General features: G+C 35.1%; 1 protein-coding gene across 1 annotated transcript in view; it reads left to right on the top strand.

The window, feature by feature from the left end:
- Positions 1-13,412, top strand: part of LOC138307511 (protocadherin-15-like) — a 76,338-nt gene that overhangs the window by 6,504 nt on the left and 56,422 nt on the right. The window contains exon 2 of the mRNA XM_069248299.1: positions 13,270-13,339. The gene's annotated coding sequence lies outside the window, so the exon portion shown is untranslated. The remainder of the gene's footprint in view (positions 1-13,269; positions 13,340-13,412) is intronic.

Here is a 13,412-nt window from a genome sequence, read left to right as displayed (position 1 = left end):
TTAACTTACATATATACAAGAACAACGCAACAAATGTATTGGCCAAATATAATAATAGGGTACTCTGTATGTTCTCAAGCGCACGGCACCGTCAGCAGTGACGTCACAAAACCTGACGCCAAAGATGACGGCACTGTTTCCCGCGTATTTTTGATAACATGTGTGGCATATTTCCAAGTTTTCTCCGCATCTGATGAAAAGTAAATTGAACTATTGCATTTGTATTATATCGAATTCTTTCCAACTATTGATATCCTGTGCATGTCAGTGAAATATATTTTATTGTTAATCTCGTAGAAAAATGTAAACAATATAAAGTTATGATGTTATATAATCCTGTATTTACATGACATGGAGCTGCGCTCTTCTGAGGCTTTGCCTTAAATTCATATTAAGAGCGCAGCTCTCTGCGCGGCCGAAGGCCGCGTAGAGCGAAGCTCTACTAACCATAACACGTGTGTGTGCATATAGATTCCAATACATTCCAGTACCCCTTGGACTTTGAAATTGTGTCCCGCGGGAAAAGTCTCGCGCCTCCATGTAGGCAGCCATCTTTTAATTCTCGTTATCAGCACGACGAGATTTGAAATTTATGTACTAGACTAAATGTTTTATCAGTATACGCTTTAAAATTACTGTAAGTAGTCTAAATTTACACATATACAAGAACAACGCAATAAATGTACTGGTCCAATATATACTGTGTATGTTTTCAAGCGCACAGCACCGTCAGCAGTGACGTCACAAAACCTGACGCCAAAGATGACGGCACAGATTCGCGCGTATTTTTGATAGCATGGCATGTTGCCAAGTTTTCTCTGCATCTGATAAAACAAGATTGAAGTATATTGAACTATTTCATTTGGATTATTTTTAATTCTTTCTAACTATTGATAGTATGTGCATGTCAGTGCAATATTTTATTGTTAATCTCGTAGAAAAATATAGACAATATAAAGTTATGTTATTATAATCTTTTACATGTAGCTGCGCTCTTCTGAGGCTTTGCCTTAAATTCATATTATGGTTAATAGAAAATTGCGACAAAACCTATCAATTTCTTGTAAACTCTGAAATGGATTACCATATAATTGGAAGAAGGGATATCGTTAGCAAACATTTCTCTCAACATTGTGACGACTTCATATGTTTGGCTTCATTTTTGAAAATAATGATATCATAACAAGCGTTGTTATAAAAGTATTATTAGATTAAAGTTTTGAAACATAGACAATACATTGATAGGCCAATGGAAGACGTCATTACGGGTAAAGGCGCATATTGTCTACTCAATCAGTTTATGTTATCAGAGTTACTTCCCTTCGTTTCACTCAGTCAGTGCTAATTATCAGAGTTACTTCCCTTTGTAACTGAAATAGATCAGAATGACGTACCTTAACGTAAGCCCACATTGTGTTTTAAGGTTGCCTACCGTTAAAACATTGTGAATATATAAATTCACTGCATGTTGAAGACAAATTTGCGAGATATTGAGAGAACTCGACAGTTTATTAAACATGACCGGCGTTGATCTCGTGTTTCGAGCTTCGTATGTTTAACTGTTACATTTTTATGTTATCGTTGTTTGACGGTCTTTTATCAAATAAAGCCTAGTGACTATGCTAATTAAAAAGGAATCGCAATGCCCGGAATGTCTAGTACTGGAAAGTGCTATGTCATGCCGTTACCAAGGCGATTGGTATAGGAGAATTTATTTGGCAGAGTTGATGAGGAGTTTAAAGAGAAATGCTGGAAGAGTTTTAATGCTGGTTTCATTAACTTACCACTCTCATCGTATCGTGGGCGCTCTGCCGCATCTTTGACCCATTAAACAAGCAGGAAATGACAATCTTGATACAGCTTAAAACATGGAGCTCATTTGCCTCAAAAACGTCGCCTTGACATGGAGCCGGAAATGGAACTCTTCTGCGCCCTCGATAAGTATTACTTTGGACTGTTGGCGAACATTTGAGGCAGAAATCAAAGGACAGTCGTAACACAGAGGAATTAATTAAAGCGGATAGAAAGATATTGCCTTTGAAGAAAGGTGGTCGTAAAATGTCTAGCTGTTATCAGGATTTTTACGTTTGAAACGGAATACATTGCTAACATCTCAAAGTAGGTTTGGCTTTCCTGGAGAAGAACGTAACACAGGATCACATTGTATCAATTTCTGTAGTGCCACTTGGTTAGTTGATGATTTAGTCACTTGTCTTTGTTCGGTGGGGGTTAATGTTCTGTGTATAGCTACTGTTTTAATAGGACATTCCTTTCTCTTAAGCGATTCATTGTTTTGTTCACCGACATTTCAAAGTGTAACTATTGCATTATACCGAATGTTCTTTAAAGATGTTCCACCACAGACGATTAAGTATTTTTCTACAGTTGCAAAAAGTTACTTACTTTACACCATTACCACCAATGAAAAGTTTGAGCCTCTAATTTTACTGATAAAAGATAAAAAATATAAAAAATTATTAATTGCATCCCGAAAAAAATCCCTAGCACTGTGTCCTTTATGGAATGAAGCACTGATTGAGCATGCACCTAAAGCAAAATATATTATTTTAGTTTTTTTTTGTGTTAATAAGACATATATACACACAATGAAACACCAATTATTGTTAAAATGATGAGTACCATTTATGCGCTGTCTGTGGTGGAGCATCTTTAAGGAATTATGCACTCAGAACTCTTACATTTAGTTGAGGCAAAACAAACTACTGGAAAAACACCATAAATATATGTATATATATATTGGGCTTCCTTAATGCACAAACGCAAAAAATAATTAGAGTAACTTAGAGTGTAAGATTCTGGCTTGGATTAATTTGACGTCCTATAAACAGTCAGAATCATTTACTACACGCACGTGCCATGTTTAGGATGTGGAGAAAGGTCGGAGTATCCGGGAAACACCCCCACCAATCTGCTGTCAGTCCCTAGCAACTGCACTACAGAGTATTCGAACTCGCGACCAGGGGTGAAGGAGATGTGTCTTGGCCTCCTCGTTTGTTAAGTGAAATTCATAAGTTAGTCACAATGTGATGAAAACACAACAAGAGCACAGAATACCATTTCAAAATGTTAAAAAAATTACAAACATTTTGAGAAGTTCAAGATGGGTTTTTAAATAGCTGGTATTTGTATACATGTACCCGAGGATGGACAAGATGCCGAAACTTTGTAAAAGAAGAGACATTTTTACTGTTTAAGGATGTATTCTTCTGAGGTTCTTTAATATCTTGTGTATACGGTCAAAACGACAAAATTCCCATTAAAATCCAATATTTTGTTAAGCAGGTATCTTTGAGTGACAATAGCTCAAAAACGAGCACATGGACATATGGTTTTCTTTTCCATTTTCTTTAATGGTATGAACTCCTATTTCAAAAAATCTAAACGAGAAAAAAAGTACAATACAAGAAAATTTTGACTTCTCAGAGGAGTATATCCTTAAAGTGAACAGTCGGGCAAGGATGGCTAAAGTCGGTAAAAATGGTGTGAATGTATCCAGTATAATTTCTTATGAAATAGAATAATAAAATCTCTCGTCAAAATCTGTCTGCGTATGAAGAAATTAATTTTATGTATAGGAATCCTAAAACGTCCTCCCGGCTGACTATGTCGGTGGTTATATTTCCTTGCAGCCTCGCTTTCAATGCTTCAACTTTTCTTTATTTCAATGGTCGGAACTGGGAAATGTAAGCAGAATTTGACCGTCGTATTAATATGTGAGAACTTTTGGAAGGCCAATGAACGCATTTAGACTGGTTTTCTTTGCCCGACTATTCACTTTAACTTAAAGATCTTTTTTCCTTGTGAAGGACGATTGTTTGTTTTCTGGCACAAAACCAAAGGAATGCCGATTTCTACCAGTACCTCATTAATAAATGTTATATAATATATTTAAAGCTTTTAAAGTATCTTTTTTACTTTTTTTTCGGTGTGTATTTGAAATATACAATGAACCTAATGCCCATTGCTTCCTTTTTACCATATAAACCAATTAACTCCATTTTTTCCTGGTTTTGTACTTTGCGTCGTATGTATGTACTTTAAGGCGGTATTTCTTACTTCATCAGTTTTTAGAATTAACCACTAGAGAGGATATCACATATGATGTTGTGTTACAAATACAAATAGATTCTCACCGATCCGAATAGACAAAAAATTGAGTTTAGCTTTTAGTGTCAAAACATTTCTAATAAAATATGTAAGGCACGGCCATGGATCTGGCTTTAGGGATTTGGATCCAGACCTTCGCCGGATGAGAAGAAAGATCTGCGAGTATTCTGAAGAACTCCATTTGTGACAGAGCGCTAATTAATTCCCACGAGATTTTGGAGGAGTATTTCGAAAACAAACCACTTAGCGATCAGTGGCACTTCTAGAAAGAGCCTATGTTGGTGCCTTACAGAATTGTTAAATTCTCACAAAATGTAAAGATAGTGCATGGGCGTTACAGCTTTACAGGTACTATAAGGGTATAAGGCAATTTTTCGTACTTACATTATGTAGAGACTAGTGCTGTCGGTGTAAAGGTTGTGGTTGTACAAGGCAAGAACATCTGAACAAAACATCATTGCAGTATTCGATTTGCCATGATCCTTCAGCTTAAAAAAAATCAAAAACGTCTAAGGTAATATTAACAGCATCTAATGACGGTCCTTGGAACCAAGTACGAAAACATCTATACGTGGTGCCATGTAGATTGGATATTTTATACGATATAGCAAAAATGAGATAATGCGACATCGTATGCGTTTTGGATCAATAATAAGTTTTCCCCTTTTGTGAAGCCCTATATGATCTCATCGTGGAATTATCTGAGTCGTAATTCTTTCACGTTGCAATTTATTGCGCTGTCAAAAATTTCATTTATGGATTTGCATGCCACTAATTATCGAGAAAACTAATTCAACGAAATTAAAGTGATAATTCCATGACCTAAAGATGGCTTGCTGTGACTGTTAACAGCTGATATATGACCTTGATGTCTCCTTCTAAGTTAAAGTTAGTGCAAACATGCCGAAACAACGATAACTTTTACGATGCTATTCTCATATCTTAATCATTTCCAAATTTGCGAAATTTTCATTGGGAAATGTATTGGTATATGCTTACAATGTCTGCAGCTTACAACAATTAGAGTTTAATGTGAGAGTTAATGGAATTAAATTTTTATGAGACATTTTCATTTTTTGGAATGGACACTTAGCATTTTGAAAATTTCACATATATTTGGAATGCTGTCTACACTGGAGAAATGTCGCGCAATCATACTTAATGTTGAGGATAGCAATAAAATATAGATTTACTGGGATTCAGCTTGTCGCTGGGTAATCTATTGTCTTATTTTTATTGTCATTTCATATCATAAAAGTACGTCTTCAAAGTCGAGCGTCATCTATCGTCGGGAGAAAGTATGTCTATATTAGGTAATAATCAAGGGATTGTTACAGCTCTAGGATATCCAGACAATTAGCGTTAGCCCACAAAGGGAGATAATAAAAAACCCAACCTAAATAAGTAAGCAGACACGTGTCTCTTAAACAATTAATATATACACAGAGTTGTCGTTCATGTCAATCAGTGTAAGAAACTTTTACTCTGCACAGAGACTGACCTTTGTCCTTACAACCTTCTCAAAAAAAAAAATAAAAAAATAAATAAATAAATTTTGTCATAGGTAGACGTCTAGGAGAGCCAACGGATTAAACCTCAGAGTTTCTAATTAATAGGTTACTTAAGTTTGTTAAACTTTTCTTTTATTTTATGAACAACTCCCAAACGCTTCCTCAAACAATAGACAATGGCAATTCGTCCAGCGGGTATATATATGGGGCGGCATGGATACCGGAACAGCCATGAATTATGTATGACATTAGTGTTATTACCAGGACCTTAGTAGAACCTGCCGATAGTTAGAAACTTCGGATTTCAATGTTATGTGTTCTAGCGGCAATAAACACCGATAATGGCTGATTTTATGGACATCCGCCTGTTGACACTAGTGGTAAACACACACTGCAATGCCTGGTGACCAATATACTGACCATTTCTATGGGAACCCACGGGCTCATTTATCACTGTGAGATTCCTTAGTAATGGCCAGTAAACATCCCAAAGTCGTTACTTTTTCAAATAATAAAAACCGGAACCAAGGTGAAGGTCTTTGGTTGGGAAGACGCGCGTCAGACAGATTAATATCTTAGCTTGTCTCGTTTTATGAACAATTGTCTTTCCCTTGGTTCTTTAGAGAATGATAACTGCTATCCTTTGCCCGTTTTTTTGGTCATTGATTTTGTCCGAGGCCTCATTGTCTGGAACCAGAAAAACAATCGAAATTGCTTTTTGTGTATTTAATTATAAACTTCAGTGATCGTAAGTCTGATGACAATGATGCTAACGTCGTTAGTTACTAAATAACCAACCTGAGATCCATGTCATAGATACCATTGGAGACACAACAGTTCAATTAATCATATCTGTATGTTATACATAGCGTACATATATTTACCTGCCTTTTAATGGTGTTTGGATAAGTAAGGTGAACTGTTATGATCCCTGCCGAGGTCATGTAAAGACAGCCTCCCGTGTATGCGGTGTGCAGCGTGTATGTAGTGTGCGGTGCCTGGTTTTGGAGACTGCGGTATATTTGTGTTGTGTCTTCTGGAATAGTGGAACTCTTGCCCTTGAGGTATGCTACAGAAGACGCCAAGAAACACATCCAATCCGGTCAAATTATATTGAGAGCGGGCGAACCAGTTGTCCCACTCCCTGTATGGTGAACGCTTATACTTTGGTGTGTCCTGCCAGGGGACAATCCACTGAGCCTTCCTCACAGAGGCAAGCGCTCAGCATAAAGCCAAAAGTGAGGCGATGTCAAGGGAGATGTTAGGAAGAACAAAGTTAATTAGGAAAAAGAAAATATCCTAAATTTACTCGCCAATTACGGTCATGCAATAGGGGCAGCTGGTAGAATTATAAAGCGCTACTTGCTGAATTGCTTCAGGGTTTCTGGAAATATGGCAGATACTTTGGTACAAGAACAACTATTTTTTCCGAATTTATTATTCCGTTATCCGGTAAACTTTCCGGAGTTTAGTTTGTACCTCCCTAGGAGATTATTTGCGATAAGAATTGACAATGACGTCATTGAGATATATGTAGATACAATAGTTCGTCTTTAATTATGTAGTGAGCTTTACTTTTTAAGCCAATTATTCCTGTAATGTCGGTAAAACTTTAATTACACTAGTATGTTAAAGCCTAGTAAATCCTAAGCGTTGTCGAGATAACACGCCGTTTCTATTGATGACGCTAATCGAATTCAAATTAACGTTTCTTTGATGTGGCGACTCTGTTGGAATCCACACCGGCCTATACCACAGCATGCGTTACATAATTTGCTGAACAAAGAAGTGATCGACCAGGCTAAAAGGATAAAAGAGGTTGGATATCAGCTGGAATACACAGCCCGGTGGTGTGGCGTACCTTTATTGACCATCATCCGATGGGGTTGAACACATTGGGTTAGTTATTAGTTTGCATGGGTGTTACCTTCTAATTGTCATTTCATTTTGTATGATCACTGGTCCGAATTCCCTTCTGATGCTTGTTGGTAGTTTTGTATTATAATAAACTGTACAGTAAATTAGCTAAGCTTGAAAAAAATAGTAAAAAGTAAACCAAGTATGGAATTGTGTTGAGAATATGATGGCTTTTGGAGCTGGAAGGTTTTTATTCGCAGGGCTTTTCAGTAAGGGAGAAATTATGCCTTGCCAAGACCGCCCCGTGCCTTATTATTTTATTAACGACCTATGCTATTTTTGTAAAACTGTACATAATTTAAGAAGGCTATGTAACTGTTAATTTTTCAGCATTATTATTACTTTGGTTCCAAAAATAAGACATTTTTACGAAGCGATAGTCTGGAGGCTTGAGCGTCTGACGTTAGCCTCCGGGCATTTAGAAGTACAGTTTGACCTAGTCTATGTATTTTGTTATGAAAGAAAATTCTGTAGATTAGTATATCTAGAGCATCTTTAAATCCAGACACATATTCTTAAGGAATACAACATAACACCATCCTTATAGTATCACTGTTGATGAAAGCGTAAGAACATACCATGAAATTGATCTATAGTGTATCAGAATTTAATAATAGAAGAAAAACTTTTTGAATTGTTGAAAAAAACCACATTCGCATATAAGGAACCAAATAACGATAGGACTAAAGCAATAACATCATTATGTGCCCTTCGATAGACCACGCAGGGTCTAGTTAGTAGTTGTTTGAAGCATATCTGTAGCAAATTAGATGACATGATCTTATTATAATTAGTTTGATCCAACATGGTTATCGCTTTATACAAAGAGAAATCTTTCTCCTTTGAGATTTGTCGTCGGGAGATAGTAACCTTAGTTCAGTATAGTTGGGTGCAAAGATGCCGAGCCATTATAAGTAAACATCTGTCGAGTCTGCCGATGCAGTCTGTTACCAAAGACACTTCCTGAAGGGTGGCGGACTAGTCGTTTGATATAGTCATATAAACCATGTGCGTGAATTGTTATTTTATGTATTGTCACTGACTTTCTACAATCAAAGCCGCTGATAAAATCAGACAAGAAATGAGTCACCGAATTTCCATTAAACTTGACAGATATTACATATTTAAGTTATTTTTATATCCTAATCTTATCCGAAATACGACTCTTTGTACAAATAGATGTCATCTGATCCATTCCTGGAGCAAATGCATGATTTATCTCACGCGATTGGTATTGGTTTCAATGTTTTAAATACAAATTGATTTGAAATTAAAACGCACCGTCAATCCATATCATAATGTTTGTATCCAAACCGCGTAAAGTTTTATTTGATAAAATAGACAATTCATTTATAAGATCTCTCAACTGTATCCAAATAAATACCACGGTGGAATGAAGTAAGTGCCTGGAGCAATATAATTGTGCACTTTGTGTGAGAAAGCCTTTTATCAGCCTTGTGTAACGCCAAAGAGATATACTGATAGTGGGTGATTGTTCGACTAGCCTGTGAATAGTATGTAATAGGAAATGTCAACAAGGATAACTCACAATACATCTTCGTATAGACCGTATCTCAGCGAACTGTAGACTCATACAGTACCGACAGTCCATCGTGTCGCAATACTTCTTTGTATATATAGACACTATCTCAATGTGCTCTAGACTCTTACAACACTGTCAGGCCATCGTGTCGTAATAAATTGAACTATCAACACAATGGAAGGAATTCTTGTTTCAGATATCAAGTGATAACTAGTACATAATGTCTTTAAAACGTTATATGTTTGTTAGTCTCTGAATAATATCTGGATGATATAGATTGATACCTTTTCAATAAGGTTAAATGGAGGTCATTTTCTACCCAAAACATTCATATGTATGTAAGAATTTCAACCTTCAAATAATTAAATGAACCAAATACTGTCTCCATACTTTAAACTCATTTTGATGTCTTTGAAGAAAATTGATATTTTTCAGCTTTTTGTTTTAGTTTCTTGTCGTTGCTTTTTATCTATCCTCGTAAATAATTCTATTTTCTTGCCTATAAATACCCTTACCATACTGAAATCCACTTATGTGTTAATCGAACATTCTACATGACAATAGAAACGGGCAGAGATGAGCTTAATGTTACCATATTTAATTAAGTACAATTAAATTCTTTCATTATGTGTACGCTGATACGAAACACAAATAGATGAGAGAGAATTTTGTCAATAACAAAGAATACAATTTACAATAGCTAAAAGATACGATCATGTCGAAATCGATAGACAACATTGGCAATAAAATAAAATATTTGCTTGATGTTTACTGACTTAAGTTAAAGTGATTTGTTGGTTTGAAACGCATCTAAATGACAAATAATTGTTTTAAGCTGTTAAATTTCTGGTTTCCTACGCGTTGTAGAATATATCAGATACGAGTCCATCACACTCCATCATTTAAATTAAAGATGTTCCACCGCATAAATGATATCCATCATTTTAACAATAATTGGTGTTTATTCATGTATATATATGTCTAATTAACACAAAAAAAATATATAAAATAATTTATTTTGCCTTTGGTGCATGCGCGATCAGTACTTCATTCCAAATAGGATATATTGCCACGGATTTTTTTGGGATGCAATTAATTTTTCTTTTATATTTTTAACTTGACGTTAAATTAGAAGCTCAAACGTTTCAATGGTGGTAATGGTATAAAGTAAGTAATTTTGCAACTGAAGAAAATACTAAATCGTCTGCTCCTGTTTTTGATGGTGAAAAAATACCATTTTTCAGCGGTTGAGCATCTTTAAGATTCAGAAATGTGAATTGTTAACATGCATTCCCTTATAAGAATACGGAGGTGAACTATCGATATACCAATAACCTTATTGACTGTGAAGACGTAAAGAACTACAAGCAAACAACCAAATGTTCTAACAGAATAAACAGAGAACGGGTGTCGACTGTAAGATGTAATGAAGATGAATCAGTCGATTACAGACAGTGTGATGTCTTCCCACATTACCTCCTACAAGTAGTTTCCGGTTTGGAGTGCTGACTTTGGAAATATTTTGTGACAAATGTAACCGACACAGTGGCTGACAACACGACAATGATTATGTCCACTAATCAGGTTAAAATTATCCAGACCTGTGCTCTGTTGTCTTGGTGACATATGGCCTTCCGCAGTATAGCAATTCAAGGCGCGGGTGACCTTGTCACCTTTCACCACTACGCTGCACAAACTCCGAACATCATGGTGCTGGACACCGACAGCGACGATATCTCACTATCACATATCTGATCACCATTGGGGATATTTCCAACACTAAAATAAAATAAAAATGAAGGGGAAAGTCTGTCTTCAGGCCTTTGGTGATAGCACCGCCGACAATTAGAGATTTTTACCAGAGGGGACAATCAATGGAGCTGATTCATTCTCGGTCATTTCGATATCAGTTTCAGAATCAGTCTAACGGCTGAAAGGTGGATCACTTTGAGCTATTTATAGCAAGGTCATCAATACTATGTTGTACAAATTACGACAAGGGAAATAAGATTTGGACTGAACTCTTGTTGACTTTCTTTCGACATGACTGAATATACGATCGACTGTTCTTTGACTATTCAGAACATTTATCATTAATTAACAAAAATAAATCCAAATGTATATAATTGAATTTTAACATGTGATTGATATCTAAATAACTGATATTAACCGGTACGTTAATGTATTGATTATACATTTTTTGATCAAATAAACAAACATTTTATTATATCATGTTAGAAATGATATGATACGTTTTTTTTTCATTGATTCTTTCCATGTTTCAAAATGTGAGCCATTTTAGCATTTAGCAATATATTTACCTATATGACTAAAGGCAAAACTATCATAATGGACACCACATTGGCATTAAAATATCTTACTTGGCAATACTTTACCGATTCAATGATTTTAGCAGTCAAGTTTATTAAAAAAATATTTCAGAACTTCAGTCATAAAAATATCTCGAATTTCTGTTATATATTATCTCTGCTACATGCTTATTGTACACAGAGATCTGCTAGATTTGTATCTTTAATCAGCTCATTAGAGAATAAAAAACATGGAGACAAAACCACAATATCACACATTAAGTTAAAAAGATGTGGTTGATTTCGTTAGTTTGTAGGTATGAATCATGTTCACATGTTTCAAGGGTTTATGGGTAGGTTTCGAGGCTATATTTCCACATGTTTATATCATTATTGTATACTTGTACAGATGACGTAACTCAATATTGTTTCATTGCCTTAACATTACTCATAACCATTACTCCTATTGCCCATAAAAGGAAAAAAATGACGTTGCCGTTTGTAACATAGCTTCTGATTGGCTGACACAATGATGTACATGTAATGATTAAAAAGAAATAGTAGTGAATAAATACATTTGAAATTAAAAATAATACTATTAACAAGAACAAACTATTAAAAAGATTATTCAAATATATTAACTATAGAATAATGAGTTTTAAGGATTGATTTGATTGTATTTTGTGTTTTGTGTTTTTACTCATCAATCTGTCTCACAATCATACGGCCATAATTTACCACCGTATCACTCAAACCCGTCTTATTATCGCCCTAATTCATTATTTGAAATACATGTTTGTATGCAGAAATCATATACATGTTTGTAAATATGCATCACTTTCTAATGAAATATTACAATACGTATCTGTACTAAAATATATATACCTAGGCTTCTTGACCTAGTGGGCAATGTCTCTATACAATGTCTACTGTTATCTCAATCTATGTATTGTGTTACAAAAGGGTAATACTGATATCTGGATATTTCCCAGCAATCAAAATCCCTAATTACTATGAAACACACACGGACTCTCAATCCAATAAGTGTAACGTGATAATTATCGATAATACTATAATCAAAACTCGGCGATAAAGTGTTATTGCTTTATCTAATTCACAGTACAATTTCTCCTGTAGGGTGGTAATCTCCATTTTCAATATCCGATACAAACAATGGCAGCATATCTCATCTGGTAAAACCATCTCAAATCTACGGATTTATTTCGTGTAGTAATATTAACGATTTCTGACAGCATTTCGTAAGGTTTTTGTTACGTAACCTTGGATACCAGTCGATAAACATGACAGTATATAATCTCGAATATCCCGAAGGTGTAACCAGACCTTGAGATGAGGGATATATCACATCGACAATTCGATATAAATGTCACAGATCACATAAGGCTAGATTGAAAACAAATGCTTTTTTTCGAAAAAAAACCCAAAAACCTTTTTACCACTACATGTCATTTCTACTACAAAACGCGGATGGTTACTACATGTATATTTAATGTTCAGATAAATTAACATTCGTCATCAAATTCTGTTCCTCCTCTAATTATTCTTTATGCCCGGTAATAGTACATCTGATCTTTGTCCTATTAATATAATATGGAATTTGGATGATCGGTTGGCATAACGGTTAAGTTATTTACATTTCACCTAACCGGCCGGGTTCGATCCGTTACATGTATAGCACAAACCTATCTAGACTATCAATAGATATCAATACAAGTTGTATAGCTTGATGGTTTCGTTATCGATGTATAAAAAAGATTATGATTCTAATTAAATGTCTAGAGCATTACTTCTTTTTAGCAAGCATTTAATATTATCTAGAATTTTCTCTTGATTTTTGCAGGGTAAAAGCAGGAGCAACACGATAAGCAAGGGATCAATGGACAGACAGTGATTAATACAGGATATCTCAGGTAAGTGTTCACAAAACTTCAATTGCATCTCATTAACACCTGAGGATGAAACTCAAATCTTAATACTTTCAAA

The sequence above is a fragment of the Argopecten irradians genome, chromosome 14, assembly GCF_041381155.1.
Source record: "Argopecten irradians isolate NY chromosome 14, Ai_NY, whole genome shotgun sequence".
Classification (NCBI taxonomy): domain Eukaryota; kingdom Metazoa; phylum Mollusca; class Bivalvia; order Pectinida; family Pectinidae; genus Argopecten; species Argopecten irradians.
This window is presented reverse-complemented; position numbering and strand designations above follow the sequence as displayed.